This window comes from Triticum dicoccoides, chromosome 5B, assembly GCF_002162155.2.
Source record: "Triticum dicoccoides isolate Atlit2015 ecotype Zavitan chromosome 5B, WEW_v2.0, whole genome shotgun sequence".
NCBI classification, from domain to species: Eukaryota; Viridiplantae; Streptophyta; class Magnoliopsida; order Poales; family Poaceae; genus Triticum; species Triticum dicoccoides.
The window spans coordinates 8,827,847-8,833,859 of NC_041389.1; positions in this window are offsets into that span (position 1 = coordinate 8,827,847).

Below are 6,013 nucleotides of genomic sequence, written 5' to 3' on the forward strand. Positions count from 1 at the left end.
CTTTTTCTGAGGTGGTTTCTGCTATGATTAATTAGCACGTGTAATTGGAGGGAATCTCCTTGCCCGAACCGTCGTGCGGTTACCTCCACAACGACACATCCCTTTGTTCTCTCTCCCTTAGGAACTGACGCAACTCTATCTAGCGTCTCGTCTGTTCAGACCATATAAATTGTACCTATAACTCCATCGAATAGAAGTTTCCATTTCACTTCAAACATTGTATGGACGTTTGGCTCATATAAATTGTCGCATATGATGGTCTATTTAAAGGGCATAGTTGGAGATTCCCCAAGAATGGACGTTTGGCTCTCGGCCTCCATGGAGGCCTTTTTTTCGAAAAATTCAAAGTTCAAACTTTTTGGCTTAAAAAAATTTGTGCATGTAAATAAGGATGTTATGTGTATGTGTGTAAAATTTCAGGATGAAATACATTGAATGCGACCTTTATAAAAATGACAAATTCATGGTCTAGGAGGATGAATAGTATCATGTGTTAAAAAGCCTTAGATTTTTCCTTTTTGCACAACCCTCATTTCATCGTATTTTGCGCTGAAAATTTAAGCACATGTGTGTTATCCATTCATGTATATCTGTATTTTTTTCAGACTTTCTTGAAATGTAAAAAATAAGAATTTTGATGAAATTTGAACTTTGAATTTAAAAGCCTAATGTAATGGAGGCGGTACGTATCATCGGGCGCTGCGGCAGTACCTGTTTTAATCAACTTTCATGTCGGCTCTACAGGATGGCAGGAGAATGGCGCCGCGCCCCAGATGAACCCAGGGATGACTCGCTAGTGCGTCCGCATCTTCGGATCAGTCGACTACTGCACACACTGCATGCATATCAGTCGACTACTGCACACAGTGCATGCCAGCTTCTACGCCGGTCTTGTCATCAGATTATGTTTATGATCGAGTGTATCGTGTCCGCCTTCCACCATATGAGTCGTTTCCATAGATATTCGAATCGGTATAATTGTATCAATGCCTTCTTTATGTGATATATGCGTGTTATTGAGCGTGTGGACTGTATGGACGTCTATATCCATGATCAATATAACTTTCAACTTCTGCTTCGATCTTTCTGCGAGTACATGCGCCTTTCACTTTTAGCTGCAAGGTTTACACATTCTTAGTGGTGAAAAATGGAGTGAAACCAACCGAATTAGTATCAAACTGGGTCGGTCTAGTGCCCATCTAGATATGTCGTTGTTATTGAACATTTAAGTGACTTGATCAAACTACAAAAAAAATGCTTGCACATCTAGATATGTCGTTGTGTTCTTTTCGCATTTTCCCAGCTACTTGTTTCGCGCGAGATCGCAACTGCTATGGTATTTTGGGTGGGTATTATCTATGGGCTGTTCCTCGGTTTGTAAGTACTCATGCAATCTACGAGTCTAAATTTATGCGATTCACGCCTTGGAGCCTAAAAGAAGGGCCATCTACATATCTGTTTGCGGTGGTGCGTAGGAGTAGTTTTCATACAAGCACGCCATTGTACATATGGATGAGGATTTGCGGCACACAAGTGCGGGGGCACTTGGGGTACCTGGTGCCGCCTTTTAATTTTGGCTTCCGATTTTCAAGTTCTATGTCTTTTAAACAAAAGTGCAAATCAAGTTTTGTTTTCATATTCGTGTTTCTCGCGACCAGCGCTTTCAATAAGATCTATTTTGAATATATTTTGAAGACTTAAAAAAAATTAAGTTTCAATGTTGAAAACTTAGTACAAGGGACCGATAAGAATCAATTATTTTGTGTCTACGGCCGATAGAAAAATTGTGACATCCATTGTACGCATGCGGGTCACTCGTTGTAGACTGGTTAGGGCACGACCTGCCTATTTTTGTCAGAGTGAGATGATTGAAAGGGCAGCACTGGTTAGATTATATTTACATATAACGATAATGAATCAAAGTGGACTATGGAGCTAGCCATAGCTGTCGGTACTTACGCGTAGTGTAATATAAATTGCCCGTCTATACATTAACTTGAGCGGGTGGGTTGCATGCATGAACTGGAGTATTAGTGATGCATTTGGCGTACTATTTGGCGTACTAGCCGCGCGCCGGGCCAGCTGCAACTTTTTTTTTTGTTTTTTTTTGTTATTTGTTTCTCCAGATTTTGGGCAGATTTCAAATAGTTTTTCTATGCAATTTTTTCAAACTATTTTTTTTAGAAAATAGAAAAGTAAACAGAAAAGTTTCTGAAAATGAAAAGAGAAAGTTTTCAGAAAAAGTAATGTTCATGAATTTTACAAAGAAAATAATAAAGGTCATGAATTTTTATTTGGTCAAAGAAAAGTTTCTGTACATGGTAAAAAGTTCATGATTTTCTATTCATGTTTTTTTCCGCTTTGAGTAAATAATTAATAGTGCTCTTTTACAAAGAAAATAAAAGTTTAGATAGAATTAAGTTTTTAAGAGCATGTTAAAGAGATTATTAAAATGAATATGATTATGTTAATTTTATGACCAACGTTGTTAATAACATGATCATGTTTTATTATTGAAATTAAAGGTGCATTTATTTCTAATGTTTTTCCCAACGGTAATATAGATTTAATTGCATAAACAATTGTATGTTTAATTTGACCAACATTAGATTAATGCATATGATTGTTATAATGATCTCACTTAAATTGTGATTTCAGGAGGCTACCACTTGATGAGTTGCCTAAAAGACGTTCCGACACTCAGAGGTGACAACTACACTGAGTGGAGGAAGAAAGTAGAGCTGGCATTTGTCTGTGCTGAGGTGGACTCGGTTGTGGACACTCCACAGCTGGTTAAACCTACAAAGCCAGTCAGAGAGGCTACTGATGATGATGCTGCCTGGGGTAAAAAGAGGGGGGGTCATGCTCCTGTGGAGATGTTATATTCCAACAAAAACCAAAAGTGGGTCAATGCAAACAAAAAGTGCACGACAATTATAAAGAATACGATTGAGAACGCCATCGTGGGCTCAATTGTAGAGTGCACTTCCGTAGGGGAGTTGCTTACAAAGATAAAGAACCAGTTCACTGGTCATGCCACCCAGTTGATAAAGCAACTGGTGGTGACAGAGAACTACACTGGCGGTGGTCATGGAATAAGAGAGCACATCCTCATGATGAGCAACATGGCAGCAAAGCTCAAGCCCATGGATGCGGATCTGGAGATCGAACCAACGCTCCTGGTCCACCTGGTCATGAATTTTGATGAAATTTGAAATTTGAATTTAAAGGCCTCTTTGGATACCGAGGTCCAAAGGCAATTTTCAGATGCCTGTAGCGGGTGAACAAGAAGACGTAATTGCCGGGCCATCAAATTGTGGTGTTCAAAAGAGACGCTTGGTTTTGATACGTACGTTAGGATCAGGAGATGTCGTCCAATTAGCGGTAAAGAAGCCAAGGACAAATTCGGCAATCGTACAAAGAAATAAAGGCGCGCAGGGACTGAAGCTTTGGCGCCAAGAATAATAGCATCACTGCACTGCACTGACCATGCATGCTTTGCTGGGTGTATAAAGCCGCGCAAGAATCAAACTAATTAACCTCGCGCGCTGCACTCCATCTCCATGCATATGGTTGATAAGATGCCACCCCTCGCAGCAGCCGCGTCCTCGTCGCGGTGCGCCCCCTTCGCCTGCCGCCCCCGCGGCGCCGAGCAGCGCCAGCGCTCCAGGGGCCTGGATCACGCGTCAGCACCGGTGCCTGCCGCCGGGCTGGGCCTTCTTCGCGTCCCTGCGTGGAGGTCCGCACGACCGACGACCTCTCCGACTGCAGCAACAGCGCCATGGAGGCCGCGCCGCTCATGGGCGACGGCGGCGGTTCCGGCTGTTCTTGCACTCATTCTTCCACACCGAGGAAGAAGAGTAAGAGGAAGGCCGGCGCGGGGAAGGGCCCGAGGGGCGGCCATGGCGGCTTTGGGTGCTGCGAGAGCATCAATTAGCTAGTTCTTGGTTGGTAATTCAGATTCAAGTCTCGCGGGTATATGCGTGCATGCGTGTGTGCAGATTATATGGCATGATTAAGATTGTATGAACTGGTCGAGAGAGTGAGGCCATGGACAGGGTTTTGTATACGATCAATCTTTGATGTTCGCTCTTTTGCGGAAAACTTCCAGATTTGTTACAATTATAAGTAGAAAACAACTCAAACATAATAGAATTTACATCAAGTTTTTTATACCACCGAGCAACCGCCGCCGCTGCCAGAATGAGCTGCTAATTTTACATGTAGGTAGTGTGGCTCTGATTTTTGTTTAAGTTATCTAGTGATAGATGTGACCATATTGCACACAACATGCATGAACTTCAAATCAAGGAGCATATAACTATATGTTAGTCTACTGTAAGTCCATAAATGATTCGAGAGTTGTGCGTAGATGGATGTAGAGTCAGGGGCTGTTACCCTCTTTTTGCAAAAAAAGAAATAAAGTCAATATATCCGAGGAATTTGTTCTAAACTTTATTCTTTTATTTTTTTCTGTTCATGGTATGATTCTTATCTCAACATAACAAAGAACATATAACTATATATTACTCTAATTTATAAGTCCAGAAATAATTTGAGAGTTGTGTGCACCGACCCATGTAGAGTCAAGGGGGTGTTACCCTCTTTTCGAAAAAAATAAGTCCATATATCCGAGGAATTAAGCTCCACAGAAATCTCTGAAGATAGTAATACAAAAGACTCACAAATTAATATGTGTGTAGTCACTTTTTAGCCCCTTTAGCCAACCACTTCTTGATGAGTTTGTGCAAATGCTATGCATGTGAGCGTCCTCTTTGATCTGGTTAGCTTTGTGAATGATCTCATTGCCTCACCTCCACACACGTGTCCACCTTTTTTTTTTTGCAAATACGTGTCCACCTTAACCAGCAACAAAAAATGCACTATGCAAAATGGCAATTTAATCACAAAAGATGTTGCATTTTAAGCATTTCACGATGTCTAGAGAAACCAAAAGCTATCCCATTTCCAAAAATGCCAAGCCCATTTTTATACGTAGCATGTTTCAAATGAATTATGAGGCGGCCGGCAATTTTTCCATCTCACTCGAATTTCTAACCATGAGATTATATTCGTGATATGCGCTCTTGTTGCCAAAAAGATGAATGCAAAGGCGACGACAGCCCACATATATTGAGATGCCTATTGAATTCATGGTTCATGCAGTTACTCCAAAAGTCTAAACCGACGAAGAGAGGCAGACAGTATATTTCAATACTCCCTCTCACGTCTGAGCTTTTTAATTCTTGGACATGGGGTCGATGTAGGCCATACTTCTTTTTCTCAATACTGCGTTGGCAATATGTTGAACTCGAGATCTCTTGGCTCCGATACCATATTGAATTCACGCTCCGGTCAGTTACTTCAAAAGTCTGAACTAATGAAGAGAGGCGGGCAATATTTAATAACATAGGGCAAGGCTACTAACCGTAAATCGATGTGTCAGGTCGGAGATCTATGTTGCTGCAGCTGAGGAAGATGGGGAGGGATGCACGAAAAATACTGAAATCGGCGGAGGAGAAGACATCAGCGACACGGGAAGGGAGGGTGAGAACTATTTGGTTTGGGGTGGTGTGAACGGAATGATTGTGTGATGTCGGATGTAGATCGGTTGGCTTGAAAACTTGCCCAACAGATTTCTCCAATTTTCCAGGCAAGTGACCGGCCAACACCTCCGTTTCCCCATTTAGCAGCATACATCAAATCATTTCATTTTTCTTGTGATTCCGCGGGGCATCGTCGGTTTTCCACACGAAAAAGCAGATAGATCCACGCATGCAATGCAATGGACAAACCCATCAAGCTAGAATAGTAAAAAGGATGGGCAAAAGGATGCTCCACAAATCTGACAAGATCCAGGCATTTCAGCTAAGGTGGTAGAAACAAACTGCTGGCTGCTTGACACCTGGCACCAAACAAGGCTCTTAGATTCTGAAAAAAATTTCTTAGATTCTGCAAAGGCCCCAGATTAAAGCTGTGCATAGTGCATATGCCTGCATTACCGCCTTGTGAT